General features: G+C 31.5%; 1 long non-coding RNA gene across 2 annotated transcripts in view; it reads right to left on the bottom strand.

Moving 5' to 3' along the window:
• LOC145284530 (uncharacterized) overlaps positions 1–24,045 on the bottom strand; it is a 566,565-nt gene that overhangs the window by 378,571 nt on the left and 163,949 nt on the right. Inside the window, exon 2 of one of the 2 annotated variants that reach the window (XR_013868859.1) lies at positions 22,918–23,053. This is a non-coding gene — a long non-coding RNA (uncharacterized LOC145284530). Of the gene's footprint in view, positions 1–22,917; positions 23,054–24,045 lie in introns of those variants that run through there. The other variant, XR_013868858.1, reaches the window with a different exon arrangement.

Genomic DNA, 24,045 nt, shown 5'->3' with positions numbered 1-24,045 from the left:
TTCAATGAAAAAGAAAGAAAATTAAGCAAAGGGATTAAGTGTAAAAGGAAAGAAAAGCACAAAGTAAACATAAAAATAAGGAAATGAAAAAAACAAGGAAAAAAGAAAAGGATGTAGACACAGAAAATGACAAGTGAACAGGAAATAAAACAAAGCAAAAATAAATAAATAAGTAAGAAAGAAAAGAAAAAGAATCGAAGAAAAAAAAAGAAAAAAAATCTTTAAAATTAACTGAAGCAAACGAAAAATTAAAAACTAAAAAACGAAGCATCTTTTAAAGTAATCTAAGTAAGCGATGAAAAAGAAACAACGGTCATTAAAATAAAACAGAATAATACAACAACGCCATATTTCTTTTTTCTTTTTCATTATTTTTCTATCAGTCCATTGCAATATGAATAAAAACAACGTAGGAATGTAGGGAATAAAACAAGATGAAATCAAAACGGACAAAGAATAAAGAATCTTGATAACTGATGATCCTCGCTCCCGAAAAAGACAGGAAATAAAAATCTAATTGAAAAGATGGCGATATAATTTCAGAAAACTGAACATATCAGTTTTATAAAAACCGATTCTTAATGACGCGTCTACGTAATGAGGACAAAAAATTGAAAACGGTCGTTCAGCCCGCATATAAACTATTTTTGCTTTTTTTTACATTGAACTTGCACACTTAAAGATGAATTCATTTATCCAATTCGTAAAATTTATCATCGAGCAATTTTCCCTTCGCACCGAGAAAGAATCAGGATGGCAGGTGCCAAGAACGCATGCGCTAAAAAGTTAAAGGAACAGCGATGTGCGGACGGCGTATATTAAGAGTAAATAAAGAGTTGCATTTTCTTATTAATGGACACATTAATATATTGACAAACGCGCGTGTGTAGCCCTTCACACACACACACACACACACACACACACACACACATATATATATATATATATATATATATATATACGTGTGTGTGTGCGTGTTTTTAATGTACTAATAAACTCACGCATCCATACCTATGTATGTGTGTGTATATTTATATATCTGTAAATTCATATAACACACACACACACACACACATACACACATATATATATATATATATGAATGGCCGAGTGCGTTTATACGTATCTCATAAAAGTTTTAAACGACAGAACAGAACTAAAAACATTTCTATATATGTTCATCCACCTTAAAAACGTTTAGTGAAGGTTTCATTCAATGAATTGAGATAAATTGCATATATATATATATATATATATATATATATATATATATATATATATATATATATATATATATAAGAACACAGAACTTAGATATATATCTGTATACATACATTCATATATATATATATATATATATATATATACATTCATATATATATATATATATATATATATATATATATATATATATATATATATATATATAATTTAATACATTTTTTAAAATAAATTTGAAAATAAAAATCAATATTAATATGACAAAATGATGGAGTGGAAACGAACGGAGAAATTGCTATATCAGTCGAAAAATCCGTATTGAATATAAATTTCAATTGAGATAATTTGTGTACATACATAGCCATAGACATTGACACATACACACGCAAATCGGTACATTATGTAGAGTTATATATATATATATATATATATATATATATATATATAACATATGCATGCATATATGATTATATATACGTATATGCATATAATCATATATATATATATATATATATATATATATATATATGATTATATGTGTCTATCTATAAAAATTAATATGTAAGTGAGTTCAACTTTTTTGAAAATACCAAATTTATCATGCTTTCCTTAAGACGAAGTTCCATAATGGATACCGTTGCTGTCCCTTTTGTCAATTCCATTTACAAGTATAAATGCATAAAAAAACGTTTCTCTCTTTTCTTCTAAGCAATTTATTTCATGCAAATTATCCCAAATATATTTGTTATTCTAGGAAATAGAACTACTTAAAGAAATCTAAAAGATTTTAAAACACAATTGAACAATATAGCATCGTATATATATATATATATATATATATATATAAATAAAAGAAAACAGTGCTCGTTGTAATGTAGATATATAATCAGCTCGATAGGCATATATATTCTAGAGCTATTTTAATATTAAGTAAGATGCGTTTATGTAGTTATAATAGTTATTCCACGGAAAAGGGATTTGAGCGTCATAGAATTATCTAATTGTTTTGATTAAATGTTCTACTGTTTCGATAATATCTTTTATGCGATAACAGCATCGTTTTAACGCTAGGATTATGATTGTACATGTTGGACATTGCTCTAGCCCTGGGTGTTATTTTTTTTATTATTGGAATCCTTTAGGATGAGTAATTTGTACGTTTATCTATTTATTTGCGCACTGTTATCTTCATCTTCATAGTTGTCTCACGAAGTTCCGGCCAACTATTCCTCTGACCTTCGTCAGGTGGTTAACCGTGACGGAATAGATATGCTGAGCCTCGGGACCCGTGACGCAGTGGATAAAGTCGTTGAATCTCTACAGTTTCAGGTAAACATTGTCTGAAGATAGCGGTTTCAATTCTATCCAGAGCCGGTCAGTGGATTAGTTGGCCAAATCGTGGCGAGACAACAACAGCTATGAAAGATAGTAATTAGTCAGGATACAGTTAAGAGACTCAGCATCGCTATACCGTAGCGGTTAACTACCTGACGAAGGTTAGAGGAATATTTGACCGAAACGTCGTGAAACAACAATCATGAAGATAAGGAGAACACTCCACAAATAAATAAATAAATAAACAAATAAATAAACAAATAAATAAATAAATAAACAAAAAATAAATAAATAAATAAACAAATAAATAAATAAACAAATAAAGTAATAAATAAATTAAATAAATAAACAAATAAATAAATAAATTAATAAACAAATAAATAGACAAACAAATAAATAAATTAATAAACAAATAAATAAACAAATAAATAAACAAATAAATAAATAAATAAACAAACAAATAAATACACAAATAAATAAACAAATAAATAAATAAACAAATAAATAAATAAATATATCTGGAAGTTTTGTTTTCTATATATATAAGTTTACCTTTTGCCCAACTAAATTCTATAAATTGCACGAAAGCTTGAGATTTGATGAGCTAGGAGGGCAACTCTTAGACGTCATGTAAACATGTATTTATGCGTTCCCTTAGCACTGCGTGGTTTGGCTTAGCTCGCATTTTAATTAAAATTTCAGACATGTAAGGGACGTTACTCTCAACCTATGATTATTATCTAATGTCTTTTTGGACAACATTTCAGAGTGTTTTTGCTGACACACCTTGATCTTAAATAATGGAAACCATAAATCGTCTAAGATAAGCAACAACTATCTGATGTATTTGCCGAAAATCACTTGTGATTCGGCTAGCTGTATTTCTAGAATGCATCTTACGTTTTGTTAATGATGATTCCTTTCAAAGCATCCTTTATCTCTTTGTGCACTTTCTCTTCAAAAGATCAGGATTTTTTTAATTAGATTTCTCCGTTGCAATATTCAGCTCTTCATACTCACACAGAGTAAGTACCTTTCTTATGTGTTGTGGGACTGTAGTAAACATTGGAATTTCGGAAATATGGAAAATATGATTTCAAATAATATCTAAAGAAAACATAAGATCAAATGATATATACATATTTTTTTTATAAATATTTTAGATTTAATAGAGCTAATCACCTACGTATTAAAAATGATCTCAGATTTTGCCTATACCTACAGTTTTAATAGGAAAATAACATTACTTTCTAAGGGAACCTTTTACTCGCATAATTTAAAGTAATTCCTTATGCGTGTTATAACATACGATGCGTTAATTTCACTCCCGTTTAAAAATGTATACATTTATTCTGAAGTAAGTGTTTCTCTCAAATACGTAGTCCCGAAAAGAAGGTAGTTAATATTATCACTTTCTATCTATTAAATTACCCCAATTTCCTCCCATCACCGTTTCACTCGCTTGGTAGTAAAATTATTTTAGGATATCGCTTATTATTACATGATTCAGTCATACTAACTTAGACACCGCCAAAAATGACCGAAAAATCAAGTTTTATTGTTTTTTAAAACGAAATTACATTTATTAAAATCCATTATTTCTGAGTATCTTTTATTTTCCAGAAAGATAAAACCCTGAATATTATCATATAGGAAGCAGAATAATCTAAATATTTTTCTACTATTTTTAATTAAATTTTAACTGTTAAATTTTCCCCAAAAGTTAACAATTGACATTTTTTGTCTTGCACAAAAAACATATATAAATAGTTTTTAAAAGGGTTTTTAAAGAATTAATTTGTTTATTTCTTGTCTAACTAAGATTTCGGGTGATTTTCTATGAGAATATGCAAAAATATTTTAATATACGTACCTGGATTTCAAATAATTCCACTTATTCATATAGGCAACCAGTTACTTCGCGTCAATTTTAGACAATATTTACATTCGTACTTGATAAAAAGCAAACTACCGAAGACCAAACAGGCCAAAAAAAAAAACAACTTATTTTTCAGTGACGAAAATTTCAATGTATTATTAACGCTGAGGATGGCCAGTACCTGATGCGTGACCATTTGTATCAGTTTGGTTTTTAATGTGTATGTGTGTGGGGGTCAGGCTCCCCAAAATGGTGGGGAGGCAATTTAAAGCAGAATAAAAAATATTTGGTCCACCGTAGTCGAAAGGCGGCAAACGTTTCCAAACTGGATCGAAAAAATGATGCTATTTTTTAACACAAAGGGCACAATATTTGTCGATTTTTTTGTATCGATTCTTCAAAGCATGCCCTGTTAAATAATGGTTATGCATTATTCGGCTCGCTAAAAAAATTGTTAATTTATTTATCAAAGATTTTTTAAATGGCTTTTTTCGTATAAATATTAAAAAAATGTTTTTGTTTTGCTTAACTTAAATTAATTATTTTACTTAACATATTCACTGAATTTCACACTTCAAAACTCCAAAGCGGGAGAATTAAACACAATCGAATTTCTGATATTTTGTTTTTTTAATCTATAATTCTGTCTCTTCCAACAAGGCAATGTTTTGTTCAGTTTCAGATGATTAATTACGCATATTTGGAACCCCCTCATAATAAGGGGGGTTTGTATGCAAATATATATAGATATATATATATATATATATATATATATATATATATATATATATATATATATATATCGTTTATGAAAAATAAGTACAATGTAATAAAGTTTATTCTTCTCTTAATAATCACTGGAAATTTTGTCTTGATTGCATACTTACCTGACTTTTGGTAGATTTTTAAAAAGACGGTCCGTCAAAAAATATTACCTGCCCCCTCCCCAGTTTTGGCGGTGCCTATACTAATTACAACATACTTCACAATATTCAAAATACTGCACAATATTCAAAATACTGTACAGTATTTAAAATACTGCACAATGTTAAAAATACTGTACAATATTAAAAATACTGTACAATATTAAAAATTACTGTACAATATTAAAAATTACTGTACAATATTAAAAATACTGCACAATATTAAAATACTGCACAATATAAAAAATACTGCACAATATAAAAAATACTGCACAATATTAAAATACTGCACAATATAAAAAATACTGCACAATATAAAAAATACAGCACAATATTAAAATACTGCACAATATAAAAAATACTGCACAATATAAAAAATACTGCACAATATTAAAAATGTTATATTTAGGAGGCTTATTAAGAGTGAGTCTTAGAGAGTCTTATTGAGAGTTTGTTGTTGTGTCTTAGAGTGATGTTGAAAGACTCAGAGAGAGAGATGTTGTTGTTCGTGTTATGAAGATATTCATATATATAAAATGTTCATACTTAGAAGTGTAATAGAAGCTCTTAGAGTGAGGAGACATTGTTGAGACAGTCTTAGTGTTCATATTGTGTATGTAAGATGTGTATGTAAAGACATTTTAAACCGCATGATATACATAAGACATATATAACAATTTTCACTTTACCTTTTGGTAGAATTACAACACAAAGACGACGTTTATAAAAACACATGATGGGTTGATTTCTTCTCCCGACCCGGCATGGTTTTCATCATCAAGAATGCAAAGCTTCACATTCTAATTTCAAAAGAGACCGTCTCGCTTCTAGACGTTGGAATCCCAGCTGCAGACTATCGTCTGTCGTCCTCAAACTCTCTCTGACTCTCCCTCAGTTTCTCTTCGCTTAACTCTAAAGTGTCTAACTATATCGAAAACTTCCCATTTTCCATGACGTCATACACATGTTAAAACATGTCTTCTTTCACGTGTTCTGGAAATGCGTGTCCAAAACTTTTTCCTTTGTTTACAAAAGGAATTTTAACCTATATTCCCAGTAACCTATATTTTACAATAGGTTACAAACATGTTTATTAAATTATCTTGTAGTTGCATTCTTTCGATTGAATTTTCATAACAGAATTGACAATGCACATATTTTTCTTTAAACTATTTTATCTCTAAGCTTAACAATTGTTTGTTTTACATTCCATTTGCTAATTCTCTATCGTAATCTATTTCTAAACCTTAATTACGAGGTTCGAATTTCGTCTATTCTATTTCATTTTCCTTTTAACTAAATCTCTCTTTTTTATACTTACATGAAAAGGGGACAGCCCTTATCATGTAACATCCTTCCCTTCCATATTTCACAAAAAAAAATATGCATTTTTAAATTTAGTACATTTTTGTTTTCTACATTTACACACCTACACAGCTAGGAAAGATCAGGCTAAAAAAATATCTTTCAGTCAACCCTCCTCGGTCGACTTCACAATTATTATATTTTTATAAGATCAGAACATTTCTGATCTTCTTGGCATTTACTTTTTGGGTGTAGGGTCTTTACATATGATTCACATCAGCTACTTTCCAGCCACCCATATGCCGCAAACTAGAGGTTTCCACCTCCCTCGAAATGGACGACTCCCTTCGTCCCAAAAGTGTCCTGATCGTCTCTTTCCGCATGGTTATTCTTATCAAGTATGGCTTTGTTTTGTTTTTTCTATCTCCCTGCTTCTCTTCGCTTAACTCTAAAGTTTCTAACTATATCGAGAACTTCCCATTTTCCATGACGTCATACACATGTTAAAACATGTGTCTTCTTTCACGTGTTCTGGAAATGCGTGTCCAAAACTTTTTCTTTTGTTTACAAAGGAATTTTAACCTATATTCTCAGTAACCTATATTTCCAATATGTTAAAAACAGAATTGACAATGTACATTCTCTTCTTAAAACTGTTATATCTCTAAGCTTAACAATGGTTTGTTTTACATTCCATTTGCTAATTCTCTATCGTAATCTATTTCCAAACCTTAATTACGAGGTTCGAATTTCGTCTATTCTATTTCATTTTCATTTTTACAAAATCTCTTTTTTTATACATACATGAAAAGGGGACAGCCATTATCATGTAACAAAAATACTGCACAATATTAAAAATACTGCGCAATATAAAAAATAACCTTCTCCCACTTTCATTTACATTTTAAATGGCGTCTTGAATGTATTCGATGGATAAGTGAATATTTTTAAAAAATATTTAATCTAACGTTATATGGGTTTCTGATATCATACCGATTTCGTAAATAATAATTTTTTACACATTTTCATAGGAAGCCGGATGTAAACACACCTAATATACAAAATACAACGTACGAGGGGCATTTCCAAAAGTAAGCCTCCTATTTTTTTTTATCTACGAAATTGAAGAACTATGGAGACAAGCGTAATATCTTTAAGACAAAATTGAATTTTCCTACATTGTCAGTATCATTCTCAATGCATGTTTCTCAGAGTCTAACAATAGCTGTAAAACGTCGCAAGGAGCGCGCATTGGCATACGCTGGTCATTTCCAAAGTAATGCTTCCTATTTCTTAACTCCAAAAGTTGAATATCTACGGAGACGAGAGTAGTGCCATTAAATCAAGCTACCTTATTCCAGAATTTATTTTTCTGCATAGTTCTCACCATTGTCAATGCACATTTTCTTGGCATTCAATGAGGCATCTCTGCTTCTGACGCACATCCATCACAGGCGTTGTTTTTTAGTCTGAAATAGTATATATCTGCAATAATACATAAGTCCCCCCAAACATAACAATGCGATTTGCAATATCCTCTGATCCATTCGGGCGGAATTAAGAAAAGGAGACATTATTTTTTTAACGTTTCTCGTAGCATGTAAAGTTGTCCCTTGGTAACAATGGGTAATCCAACTAGTATTTTTAAAGAATGTGACTTCCGGTTAAATACATTATATCTTCTTTCAATGATGTCCGTAAATCTATTCGTTAAGATTACTACGTTCGGTCCTCGAAGGAAACCTGATTTAACGTTGAACAAAAAACAAAACAAAAAAAAACAGCATTAAAAAATGTCAATAAAGTTAATGTTCGATTGTCACCTCATTAGCGGCTGATCAGATTTTAAACAACAATTAAGACATAACGATGCCAGTTTTGCACTCGGAACAAATAAATAAATTATAAAGAGAAAGGCAAATTATGAGCGCCGGTCAGGTAGTAAATTATTGTTGATCATTTTGTCATTACGGCAGATTTTCATCGTTCAAAACCTGGCAATCGCTAAACCCCGACATTACTTTAAACGCCGCTGGTATTAATTAAGCTCATGCCACGTGTCGAGTAAAATCCGGGAATAATTTAAATTAGACATGACCTAGGAAAGAGAGTAGGAGACGGCGATGAGAGGGTTAAAGGACTAACGAAACATCTAACATCATTACATGAGTACCAGTTAATTAATAAATAAATGAAAACAATAAAGAGAGAGCATGTCGAGTAGAACGTGCAAAAATGAGACACAGGCGTAGAAATAGAGAGAGATAGAGAGATATAAGCAGAGAGAAAGGGGGAGAGAGGAAGAGAGAGGATTGGTTAGTTTTGTTGTTGTTGTTGTTGTTGGGTTTTAAGGCATGCCACTTTTCTTTTTCATATTATAACGAAATCATGATGCTTATTATGAGAAACTTTTTAAATTAATTCTAATTTGAAGAGATTTTTATAGTCAATATTGCCTACTGGTTTCAACTTCCAGTATCCGCTATCCAGTTGGCTGGATTATTCGATGTGGTCATGCGGACACATAAAACCAGTATTAACATGGAGAGAAAAAGGACTTTCATATTTAACGAGAGGGGGGGGATAATCATTAATTGGTAGTAATCATATCTTGCTTGTCACCGTTGCCCCGTCTGCGGAGCAGAATCCAGGCGTCAAAAGGAACAGACACTCTTTACCATAACCGGGTAGATTTTTTTTACTAATAAGTTACTACATACGAAGGGCAACAATATTAGAGGACACGGGTTTGTAATATGTATAAAATCACAGTGTTATGAGTAAATATATACTATGATAAGAAAAGAAAATATGGTTTGCATTATAACGTGTTTTAAATCGGTTTATCTTTATTCTATATTTTTCATTTACTTCAAGATGCTTCAGCTGGATGACGTATTTGTAACTTCAAATAAATCTAATTTTAGATGAGAATCTGTTTATCTATTTCCTATCTTTGAATTAATTTCTGTGCTCGCATCATTGAATTAACTCGTACCATTTGTTTAATATATTACCGCATTCAAGCTTTAAAACTTTTACTTTCTTGATCGGTAAGTATTGTATTAAATTTGAAAACCTAAGTAGAGGCGCCGTTTTGATTTATATTATATTTTAAAAGGTATCGGTTGATGACTGTTATGTATGATTTAAAAATATTCATTTTATCAATATTGTGTATTTTGATTACTATTATTAATATTATCATATACTGTTCAATATTCTTGATTGGATACAGATTTAATTTGGTCAATGTAGGACATGTATGTATATATGCTTAGGTGTATATGATTCATAAACTAATGTGCTAGGAGTCGTCTACAACGGTGTTTATCAAGACGAGTTCTCAGGCCCACAAGAAGGCCTACGGATTTTTGAAATGCGTCTAGAGTTTTAATTGGGCCGGGAGTGGACCTCAATAAATATATGAGGTTGAAATTCTATGCGTTTTCTACTAAGGTACATTTGCTATAGTATATTTCTTTTGATCTTGTACAATGATAGTAATGTTACCTTGATATTCTACTGCATTTTCATGTAAATAAACTAATTTTAATGCGATTTTATGAGTATGCAATAGAAGCTGGGAAGCACTTGTTTACAACATACGGCAATACTATTTAAACAAGTAGAATCTTCTACGGCAGCTATGAATTCAGATGCAGTTGTTAAACATTGACTAATAAAAAAGGGTCGCTGTACTATCAAGAGTTCGAAATTCGAATTGGAAGTCCTCGTATTACGATTAAGCCTTTTTTTTTTTTAAAGATCGCAATAAAAACGCTATCATCGGAAAATTCCGTGAATGTTTTAGTGCGAATTAATCGATACCTTAGGATACTAACATGATCCTTAATAACGTATATTCGTGGAGATGATTATGTGGTGAAGTGTGTCTTAGTGGATATCTGCGTGTGCGGACAGGTTTGAACGTTTACAATGTACACGTATAGTGCAAAATAGAAGAAACCTAGCGAGCTCACAACTATTTGTGACACCGGGAGCTTGTCTGCCAAACGTGGAGAGAAAATATTAGAAGAAGTAATATTTCTCTACCTTGGCCGTTCAAAAAGAAATGTTTCCTATTTTATTTTGCACTCTAGATCAAGGATGATAGCAAATTGCATTGGATCATACCCTGTAAGATTAATCTCTCTGTTGCAGATATTGATGTGCGAGACTCTGTGAAAGCAACCCCCGTCATGGATTACGTCAGAAGCAGATATGGCTCATTAAATTTCTGAAAAAAAAGTGCATTCAAAATAGTGGTGGTTATGTAGAAATATCAGTTCTGAAGCACAAAAGGCTGCTCGATTTAATGATATCACTTCCGTATTCATAACTTTTTAACGTTTTGAATTTAACAATAAAAGGCAAAAGTCTGTTATTTTTTAACTACAAAAATCGAACAGTTACGAAGATAAAGTGATATATTTTGAACGTCTATCATGTCTGCTGAAAATAAAATGACTTTAAGTTTCATCCTAAAAATATAAGAGAAGCACTCTTCACTCACATAACCATAACCGTATTTTTTTTGTTTATAACCCAAATGTAATAAACTTTAAAATGATAGCAAATGATGATTGCGTTAGATGAAAAAAATATTGCATACAAACATGGTAGGTCAAGTTTTTAATTCCATGAGATTTTCTCAATATTTCTCTGAACTCACTAAACGGAATTACCCTGAAACATTCTACAACAAACTGAAATCTATCAATATCATTAAATGTAGAGAACAAGATCAAAAATATCTATATGATTAAGGAAGACTTAACCAAACGTACGTTAATAAAATGTCTTTTATGTGACTTTATTGTAACTTCTTCTCTGCATTTACTAATGTCCATATGACATGTAATTGAATTAGAGCTCTAATTTACTATAATTTAGCAACAACCTAACGCTTACTTTTCAAAAAACAAATTTTAATTCATATATTTAATATCTAAATGACTATATGTCTGTCTGTCTGTTCGTCTGTCTCCATATTTTACAACTCAATATCCTCCGAAACTAAAAATCGCAGAGCAGCAGGTGGAGACCTAAAAATAATTGGATTTTTTTACAGGCTGTTCTTTTATGGACCGTTAGCCGGTTGAAATCGTTTTTAAGGGGTCAAAAATGGGCGAAAATTGTAAAAATCGTTAACAATTTTGTACATTAATCTTAGTTTATGTTTTAATTTTTAATCAATTCATATGCGTGTTACGTTGGTATAGTGTAAACGTCAACATCTTTGAAAGCTTTTTTTTTTAAATTTATTCTAGCTGATGGCACTTAAATACTTATTTTTACTTTTGAAATGACGACTTTGTAATAATATGTACGAAATCTGCACAAAATAAAATGTCATATTTAAGTGTGTTTTACGTTCTGGCAAAGCTGGACGCACTCCCCCGTGTTTCATCCTTTCGGGAATCATCAGTGCAGAGTATCAGGATAAACAGCAGTCGATATATTCGAAGCCGATGATAGAAGTCATCCTTGGCTTTATTAGCAAGGACCTAATCCATTCGGTTACCGTTAACCGCAAGAAATGCTGTTGAATTTAAACATTTATATATATTATCAAGTCTTTTTTAAGACTATACATGAATTGTCACTGTCTGCTAAATTATTATTAAGGCAGTCAGCTTGCGTCTGTGCAATGTTGACGACGTCTGCTCGTGCGAACACTCTATATTGTCCTTGTATTCGCATAAATGCGGCGTTAAGTAATTCTTTATTTCCTTTCATTTCCGTGGCAATCAGCAAATAGAATGAACTGTGGCTTCGTTGCTTGATTCGAATTTCATTACCGGCAAAAATGGTTACACTACACTGCTATTTTCGTAAGCATCAAAGTCTAGTATCTCTATGTATAAATGAATAATTATTAATTATATATATATATATATATACATATATATATATATATATATATATATATATATATATATATATATGATTACTTCATGTAATCACATAAATTATTATAGGAAGATATAATTTTATGCCTAAATCATTCAGTACTTACTTCAACAGTGCTCAACACACAGGTAGAGCTAGGTAGTAAGAAAACATATATGACAATTAAGCACTTAATTACCATATATATTTTCATTACTTATTACTTTATATATATATACATATATGTATATATATATATATATATATATATATATATATATATATATATATATATATATATATATTGATAATGATGTACGAACAATTCTTATTCCTAAGCAATAATTTAAGAATCGTGTTCTGAAATACCTAATGTAGAAGAAATCCACTTTTTTCTTAAGTTTATACTAGTCAAATAAATACTTTTTCAGAAGAGACGTAATGGTAAAAAAAATGGCATTGCTATTTGCGAAGATGAATTCTAATTAAATCCAGTTATCGTATTCACTTACACTGGAATACCACTTGGGAAATTTTGGCAAAATATTAATGACGTTTCAATAACAATTACGACTAGGTTCTCAGCTTCGATAATAAATACACTAATTAACCTTGATAAAAATATCCTATCAAGCTAAATAAAAAAAACCCAGCCATTCCATAAAGCCATCGTAAGTTTCAAACTACTGGACTTCAAAAATAGTCGATGCCAATACTAACCTAGTTATAGGGGAAGTGAAAGAGGTTGCAATTAGGAACGACGAAGGGACATGTTTGTACCAAGTAAGTCGTTAATCATACAAGGCGTCGCCATTGATGAAAATGCTTACAACTAGTCTAAAGACGCGATGTCGTTGTGCTTATTATTCGCACATAAATGTTAGCTGGGATGACCATGTGTAACGGTGGACGGTTAAATCAGACGGTTCGTTTCTTAGCAGATCGAGGCACGTTTGTTGTGTGCTTGTGATGCAATAAAAAGACGCGATTGGTGTTTATGGCCGAATGAATCATGAGAGGAATAGGGCGAATAGCAAAGTCGATACCGATCTATTAATGGCCTTTGAAGTGTCTGATTGAGCAGCTAGTGATTTGGCTGTTCATGTGACAAACGGTTTATTTAACTGATAACTGACACAGATATAGTCATATATATATATATATATATATATATATATATATATATGGATATATATATACATATATACATATGTGTGTATATGTATATACATGTATATGTATATATATATATATGTATAGATGTATATGCATATATACATGCATATATATATATATGTATGTATGTATGTATGTATGTATGTATGTATGTATAAAAGAGTCATTGCCATATCATAACATGCATATTCATTCCAAGGTTTGTTTCCATAGCTCTCAATGTATGAGTAAAGTTTAATAATTGTGTTAAAATATGTACAAATCGTATTTTATACAATTATAAATATATATACATATATATATATATATATATATGTATGTATATATATATATATATATATATATATATATATATATATATAAATAAAGCGGAAGACCAGTAACCGCATTAAGCTGGTTTGCAGTTTAACTTGTTGCTGGCTATCTTGATTTTGCTTGTTGCTGGATCTCAACTATTTGAACCGAGAGAGAGACTCTGTAACATCATCTGTGTATAGAAACTTCCTCAGGCATTTGTCTATTAAAATGGTCCTGTGGCGATGGAATCATTTTTGGGTTCATAGACTTTAAGTGTCTGAGGGAGAGGTACTCGTCTGACAAGACGTTGCAATCATCATCATATATATGGCATAATCTAGTTGACACATCGGTTCTCGTCAGATCATCGAAGTTAATCAGCAGCAGATGATCACATCAGGCGATGTATGAGCTCTCTGCTTATCTTGGCATTGTATCCAGTCGTCCTGAACTGTCTATTTGCCATGTGCTATGTGCCGACATGGGAGAAATGTGTTTGGAAGTTTCGCAACTCTTGCCAAAAGAATGTCACGCATCGTTAGCGATTTTTCGTGGTATTCACGAACTCGATGAACAAACATCACACACACACACACACACACACACACACACACACATATATATATATATATATATATATATATATATATATATATATATATATAAATTTATTACGAAAATAAAAATTGGATAATTTGCAATATTTATTAGAATCTAAATGTGGAATTAAAATTTAAAAAAAAAACATTTTAATCCCATGTATTTTCAAAGATATGCAATTTCCATCGAAGAACAGTAGTGAAAAATGATTTTCCGGTCAGCATAAATTTGAATATATCTATCTTTATATCTATAAAAGTGAAAATGTCTGCCTGTCTTTGTGTCCGTATATGTACATTTCCCTACAAAACTACTCTGTAAATTTTCAGTCTACAGACTCGAGATTTGACATACGGGAAAATCTTTTAAATCGGTTTTCGGACATAAATTTGGCTGTTAAGGGGTCAAATTCAACGATTTGATCTTTGAAAACTCTACCAAACTACCATGTCAATTTTGGGTATATACACGTGAAATTTTAGATGTAGATTCCTTGAACATGGATCAAACTTTTTAATTTGATTTGAGCCTAAAACAGGAAATATAAAAGGTGAACATTGGGGTCAAAGTTTTTAAAAATTGACCTCCGCTGTCTCTACAAAATTATTCAACCAATTTTTGGTCTAATCGTTTGAAATTTTACATAAAGTGTATTCAGATATAGTGCAAGCTCTTTAATCGGTTTTTAGCCGAGAATTTAGATGCCAGGGGGTCAAAGATTTGACCTTGGTGGTTCCTAGCAAACTATTAAACCAATTTTGGGTCTAAACATTTGCAATTTTACATAATTGGTATTCAGACATGCAACAAGCTTTTTAATCAGGTTTTGGGTGAAAATTTGGCTGCTATGAGGTCAAAGTTTAAATAGTTTACCTTTGTAGAATCTACCCAACTCCTCCGTCAATTTGGGGTTAAAATACTTGTAATTTTAGATGTAGGTTATCTAAAGATTAGTCAAACTTTTTAATATACATAAATATATACATATGCACATGAAGTTAAGAACAGTACATAGGGCCTGAGCAAAACTGGGCTTAATTACTAGTATATATATATATATATATATATATATATATATATATACATATATATAAATATATATATATATATATATATGTGTGTATAAAAAACTTCTATCTTGAACGAGAAGGAGTTTTAAACAGAATAAAATATAAAGATAAATCAGTCAAATAATTCACTAGTCAATGAATTAAGTAATAAAATATTACGCTGTAAGGAGAAATGGGAATAATCCAATAACCATTTTGAATAATTTAGTGTGATCCAAAAATCTCGGGTTTGAATTAGCAAATTTAGAAAAGTATATATTAAATAATAATTATAGTTTCACATACAATTATTATAATATATTATAAAAAGTATATATATATATATAGTAAGTTATAAAATATATATGACGATTAAGCTACACAGGATATTCCGCTTTTCATCCACGCTAGGATTCATCAGCTTATGCCAGAATTTTGTGGTTGTCTCGCATTTTTATATAAGCACTTTCTATTGAGTTTTTCAGTTAGCAAATCAGCTTATGGTTTCCACCGCACCCTTCCTAATCAGCCAATGAGCAGGCACTTACAGGACAAAGGCCCAGTTAACCTTCGGTTGACCTGTTCTTTTGTGTATGTGGGGAGCGTAGATATCTAATGTCCGGACCTATTTTAAATCTAGGTTAGATTTTTATGCTAGTTTTTATATATAAACAAATAAAAAAATAAACATACATATACATAAACTATCATTCATATATATATATATATATATATATATATATATATATATATATATATATATCCTTTCTAGGAGAAGCAAATCTCTGATTTAAAAAACCATAAAGCGGGAGACCAGTACCCGCATTAAGCTGATCTGCAGTTAAATTGTTGCTGGATATCTTGTTCTTGCTTGTTGATGGATCTCAACATTTTGAACCGAGAGAGAGACTTAGCTTTCGTACAAAGCTAAGACTCTGTAACATCATCTGTGTATAGATACTCCCTCAGGCATTTGTCTATAAAAGTGGTCCTGTGGCGATGGAAAATTCGAAATGCTGGAAGCATGTAATAATTGATCTCAAGGGCCATCTTCAGTGTCATGCCTGCTTGAGTGTGTGAATTCACCGGTAGGACTAAAAAAAAAGTCATTTTTGAGCTCATGGACTTTAAGTGTCTGAGGGAGTAGCACTCGTCTGACAAGACGTTGCAATCATCATATATATATATATATATATATATATATATATATATATAAACTAGCATATAAAAAATACTTACAATTATTTACCAGGTGCTATTAATCATTTGACTTTTCTATGTACATTCTTGAATTCAAGGATAACAAACGGCAGAACCGAAAGAACCTTCCTGAGAGATAAGAATTAGAATCATTGAACCTCATAAAGGAGGATAACGTTACCGAAAAATTCACAAAGTTGTTAATTAGTAGAAGATATCATTAGAAAGTATAATAAGTATGGCGACGTACAGAAAACCTTCCAAGAAATTGAAGTTTAAGAAAATAAATGAGAGTACTGCAAGGTGGATCAGCAGAAAAGTTAATATTTTAAACCTTATTGCAAACCAAATTTACGAGAATGTCGCTATGTCACATCTAATAGTTATATTTGTGACTTAGTTTAGAACTTCGGAGTGCTAAATCTGTATTCTTAATGTATGAGATGCACTTATTCTACTAATGGAGACAGAAAATGAGTATTGATTCACTACGAGTCCTGGTGAATACAAGTTTGCTTTTTTTTTTTTTTTTACATTTTCACCCCAAACAAGGCACATTGCAACTTTGGTGTAGGGGGCTACTATCAGGGGCAGCAACTACTGGAGCCCTATGTTCGGATTTGGGCAGCAAGATGTCGGTTCACGTTACACTTGAATTTTTGCATGTCAGTACAGTTGGGGAAGCAGGGATCTGGAATGGAATTCCAGAGTCTAGCGGTTCTGGAGAAGAAACTACTGGTGTAGAAAGATCTTTTACATCTAAGGATCTCTACGGCGTGGGGGTGAGATTTAGAGCCTCCTGTCAGGTTTGTTGAGGGTGTCTACGTCGTGGGGGCACAAGTGTCTGCAGTTCGTCAGAGCATTCACCACTAAAATACTTGTAGAACAGGCAGCGGGATGCAACATTTCGTCGATAGGACAGAGGCTGAAGCTTAGATGCCAGTTCAGGGCCTATCAGATTGGCGACTCTCTTCTGAACCTTGTCTAGGGCCGAGAGAATAATAGCAGATGCACCAGCCTAAATGTGACAGCAATACTCCATACATGGGCGAATGGTGGCCTTATAGGTGTACATGATACTTTCAGGTGTCAGTAGTTTTCTAGCACGGTAGAGAGAGTCCACTTATAACGGAAGTTGAATCTGTATGCAAATCGACCAAGATAACTGAAACCTTAAAGAATTATCATACAATGTTGGAATCTAAAAATATTCTTGGCATTTTATAAAGTTTGAAAAACCTTGATAAAAATTCAATATATTTTATATAGGTCTATCTTTGGGGTTCGCGTTTCTGTGTACTTTACGTCATCTTTCTTATTTGTGGGTAAAGTTTTACGTATTTTGTCATCATCCGACCTGCTTCCTCGCATTTTATAGTCATTAGTGTGGCTAAACGTATCGCGATTCGAAATTTGGAACGGCAGGTATTAAATAGTAATATTTTTAATAAGTTTAACCACGGCTAAAAGTATCTTTAAAAAACACACACACACAACAAAAAAACAGACGGGGTGTGGTCGTAGTCAGCATTGTTTATACATCATGTAATGTGTTGGTTGGTTGAGGCAGAAGTCAGGTTCAAAACAGGCGCGGTCCATTTTTTTCCTCGGCTTGTTTACAAAAGAAAGAAATTGCAGGACGCCATTATACACGCCACTTGGTTTTTCATTCGAGCAGCACGAATCAAATTTCGGTAACTGATTCTTCGTTATGTGACCTCTGATCATAATGGGATTATTCAACATAGGTCGTTACAATTCGGGCTGAGTAGGCTGGCACTATACAGGATGTGACCCGAACCGCCTTTTTTATTATTTGTTCACAAAATAAGCGTTGTAAAATAAAAGACAAAGAATTTTAGATAATGCTTCATGGAATAAAACATAAAAAAAACAAGTAACGCTATTTGACCTTTACTAGCAAAAAAGGATGTTGAACATTCTCAGCAAAATATGATACTGATATGTACTTTTCACTTTAGATTATAGAATGTAATATTGCTATCAAAGTAAATGAAATAGATTTATACTGTGTAACTTAGGTTATTGTAAATGTGAAACCTGTGGAAATTCCATAGTGTTTTATACATAAGTTAGAAGAATAACCGTACCCACTTACCTTCCTTTCCACAACGGTAAAGTTAGACACAATGTCCATTTTTACTGTGGGAGTAATACAGCTCCCACTAAAAGGAACTCTGGATTAAAAAAAAAATTGCTTCTGTGTGGTAGGATCCCTCCCTTACCGACCGAGAACAAAAAAAAAAGATAAAGTAATAAAGTGGTGTATCAAAACAGATACTACGCATTGCTCCTGGCCCCACCCATACATTACCGGAAGATGTAAAAAATGGTCGGGAAAGCGAGATTTCAAAAGCCGGTGCTTCAGCGAAAGATCACTTTGGCGTACAAAATATGCCTGAACGGCTCTATCGCAATTCCGTAGTAGGGCACTTGAAGCGATTACTGGAAGTTGATAACATGAATATTCAGATAAAAAACCCTTAGTGGAGTATAATAAATATTGTGGCCTATCTACAATATAACGAACTTAATGAATACTCATAGAACCCTGAGGAAATTCCGCGGTAAGTTTTATGTAATTCTGTATAATTGTCAATACGTCAAACTGTATAATTTACTCCTTTTGAAAAAATAAGTGCCTTAACTCAATCTTAACAAGACCCTATGGAAATTCCACGCTAATTTTTTATATTCTGCTAATCTCAGTGTTATATGACCAATAGTTTAAGAGTTTCTTAGTTAAATATTTGCACACAGACAGACAGGCATACACACGTATACATCTACTGCTTTACTTTAATAGATTGTGGAAATTTAATTTACTAAGAAAACAAGCGAAATGTGCTCTTTGTATGGAACGATCAAATTTGATTAAAGAATATATTTTAAAATAAACAAACTCCGAATTCCTTCCCTTAGCGACATCAGCCAATCAGCAATAACAATTTTCTCGATGATTATCGAACGATGTCATGTTTTATTAATGCATAAGAAATATGATAAAATGAGATACGAAAGAAACTATGCCTTAAAATGTAACAAAAGTACTTACTTTGAAATAATTCATATGTATCAGGATTAACAGTATACAAATTGGGCTAAAACCTACCGTAAAATTTCCATAGGATCCAGTTATTCTTAAAATAAGGTATTTAATATTTCAAAAGGAGTAAATTATACAGTTTGATGTATTGAGAGTTATTTATACAAATTGAATGAGATTTTAAATCGAAAAATCTTTTTTTACACTGGCCGAATAATAAACAGAATTTTTTTATTTCTGAAACTTACAGCAACAATATTTATGATGATGGAATTATTTGTACAAACTCAGAATTAAATTGATTCATTTTAAGGCATAGTTTCATGGCAGAAGATGGTTCTTTTTCTACTAAACTATAAGCGGTCGTTCCAGGCCAATATGAGTAAGAATACTACAGAACAATATGAATGATGCTTCAATAACCTGAGATAGAAATTGAGAATTTATCAAGGTGATATGTTTTAATAATACTAATATGCATAGAAAGTAAATTACGATGGTTTAAAATACCCCTTGTACAATCCTGCAAAAGCTTTTACATAAACCTGACACCGTATGCGATATTTTGACGCTCTGTTGTTTCAGGAATTAGAAATACTTTTAGTTTAGAGTTATTCGTTACCTCTTTACCATTTTACGTGGAATCAACCGGCTACAACTTATGTAGTAATAATTGGGATGTGACAATTGCTGAACACCGTGAACAACAATGCCTGGTCATTGCATTCGGCGTCGAGGAAGGTTTGGTAAAGAAGAACGTTGTCATTCTCATTCTGTTTATTTGCAATCCTGGATTTGACACATCCTTGTTTGTTATGTGCAGAGACAAAAAAGGACCGGAGCATGACGGATCCTGATGACGGCATTCCCTTCATTGTCAGCAGACCTTTGTTACCCTGATAGTTTTGACATTACCAGTTTGCAACTCTAAGTGGAAAAAGATTGTACTTTATGGGCTGCTGCTACTGCTGCTGCTGTTACAGCTGCAGCTGATGATGAAGACGTTGTTGACGATGCTGGATGCTGACGACGACAAATAAGGCAGTACTCTTTCATTTGAAATAAACAGAAAACTAAACGCATATTTCAAAAATATTTGTTGCTAAAATTAACGTTTAGTTTTATTTCCATAAGCAACATCTGAACGCAGAAAACTCCCAACCTTTTCAGCATTTCCGAATATGTTTTCTTTATCCTAAGATTTATTTATGGCACTGTTCTAATTAATGATTTTCAATAATCATAAATTCAAGTTTTTAACTGATATTCTTTGTCGAATAATAAATTTATTGTGAATTTCAATTTACAGAGTATAAATTCAATTTCTAAATGGCGTTAATTTATTTTATTTCTTAATATTATGTGACTGCCCTCCTGATCAAAAGTAGCTGTGAACATTTTTCCAATTACGGAGCTCGGACGACAAATATCGAGAAATTGCCTAAAAACAATTATTCTGTCACCCTCAACTGAGCACTTTCCTAGAAGGAGGGGGCGGTTTTTCGCCGATATTTTCGAAAGTCATCCCCTCTTTTCGATTGAGTAGTCTTAATTTAAACCTTCGCCACTCCGGTTTGGCGTTGGACGCAATGGCAACGACTCAGTTTTTTGAGGTTTTTTTTCACGTTCTTCCATCATCATTCAAAGTACGGGTTCGAGCCTGCCTGCTTGCTACCACTTTTTTTTTTTTTTTTTTTTTTTGCTCAACAAACACCTCCAAGGAACCGGGCAACGCCGAGTGCCCAGGCTAGTTAGTTATAAGATTTACTATCTCTCATCCAGCTAGCATTTATACTAATTAGTAACAACTCACCGGGGACAAAAGACATTCGAGGATAGGCCTTAATGAGATTGGGATTTAGGTAATAAACAATACAATAAAAAGCAATAAAACCATCGCAATACATTAACAAAGTGGCATTAATTAAGCGGACGACTAGACAAGTATTTGTTATCACTGGTATTGAACACGGTCATTTTATCGTCGGCAACTAAGCGTGGTTTTGAGTATGGTTTTCTAAATTGTAACAATTATCTCGAAACGCATTCTTGACATAGAGACGAGCATTGTTAACTATTTTGTTTCTACACTTTCTTTTTATGTTGTATATTTATCGCCGATTCCTTTCAATTGTTTATGAAATTTTCAAATAACATTAACGACGGACGGCAAATTGACTTGGTTTTAAAATAAATATATGCATATTGTCATACAATTTGCAATCAGTTACAAGTAAAACATATGAGGAAAATATCGAGACAGACTGACTCTTGTAATATACGCGCTACACTCAAGTGTAATTTTTTATGTTTAAAAAAATATGCAGATATTACACGTGGGTTTGCAGTCACTTGATTGCTTTTTTTATACAGGAAATAATTTGTTAAATGTTTAGAAATTAAAAATGATACAAATCGGAGTCGGTACTCGTATCGGAATCAGTACTTGTATCGGAATCGGCAATATAGAACTGAAATGGGTATTATAAAATTTATAATCGCCCCTTCACTAATATATATATATATATATATATATATATATATATATATACTGTGAAAGCAAAATCAAGACTTAAAAAAAGGTGGTGATGGCAACAAAAAGTGTATTTCATTTTACGTTACAATAGTTTCAATGTTTTTGCTTTCACAGTATAGTAATGCTCAATTATGAAATATGATAATGTTGTAGCTTACTCCTTAAGTCAACTCTTTTTGACTTAAAACTCATTGGTATATGAAAATTTACTGAAGTACACGAACTTAGTATATTACATACAAGTCTATATATATATATATATATATATATATATATATATATATATATATATATATATATTTATATAGACGTGTATGTATTATACTGAGTTCGTGTAATACAGTAAATTTCCATATACCAATATATATATATATATATATATATATATGTATATATATATATATAATTGATTGTAATAATTATTAAATACTTACAAACACTAGTGTTTCGTCCTTTCGGGAATCATCAGTGCAGAGTGTCACGATTAACACCAGTCGAGAGATTCGGGCCCTGGCAACATAAGTCATGTCTGGCTTCATTAACAAGGACCCTTAACCGCGAGAGAAATAGCTGAAATAAAACATTTATTCTTATTAAATGCTTTTAACGTCTAATCATTATATGACGACCTGCGCATATGAACAAATTTGACCGACTTTATTATAACTGAAAGTGCTCAATGATACGAAATAAGAATATATACGTATATATATATATATATATATATATATATATATATATATATATATATATATATATATATATATTTAAAAGAGTGTAGCCATCAACAATTGTGGGTTTTTTCTAAAGGTTTTCATCATATTTTTATTTTAAAATATTTTTATAACGCGTTTCGAGCTTAGGGTGTGCTCTCTTCATATATTTTCGCAAAAAATGGGAGTATATGTATGCGTATGTGATCGTGTGTGAATGTATGCTATACATGGGGAAAGAAAGTCTTTAAAAAGAACCGTAAAAAAACCTAAATCCGTCACCATATGGACTAAAAAACACTCTTTGAAAATAACTTTGACCGGACACTGTGAACACTTACAGTTGGAGACAGAATGTCTGAACACACGCATCACTCTGAAAAACATATTTAATATCAGCGGAGGTAATTCTACAAACTCCCATTTTAAAGAAAAACTTTTTACGAAAATATCTGAAGAGAGCAAACCCTAAGCTCGAAACGCGTTATAAAAATATTTTAAAATAAAAATATGATGAAAACCTTTAAAAAAAAACCCACAATTGTTGATGGCTACACTCTTTTAAATATACATTTTTTCTCTCGTTGGAACTACACAACCATCACTTTAAATATATATATATATATATATATATATATATATATATATATATATATATATATATATATATATCAGATAGGTATAAAAAATGTATATAAATCAGGTAGGTATAAAAAATCGATAATCGAAAAAAAATCCAATTAGAAAAGTGAACATCCTTATACACCTGAGCATCACACGTACATTTAAAAAGTTTTATAACCACACAAGCAGAAATGCCCGCCGTATACAATCAATAGTAATTCTTTG

Source organism: Euprymna scolopes, chromosome 9 (assembly GCF_053919585.1).
Source record: "Euprymna scolopes isolate OS-2025 chromosome 9, ASM5391958v1, whole genome shotgun sequence".
Lineage (NCBI taxonomy): Eukaryota > Metazoa > Mollusca > Cephalopoda > Sepiida > Sepiolidae > Euprymna > Euprymna scolopes.
The sequence above is the reverse complement of the archived record's forward strand: the minus strand, read 5'-3'. Positions and strand labels throughout refer to the sequence as shown.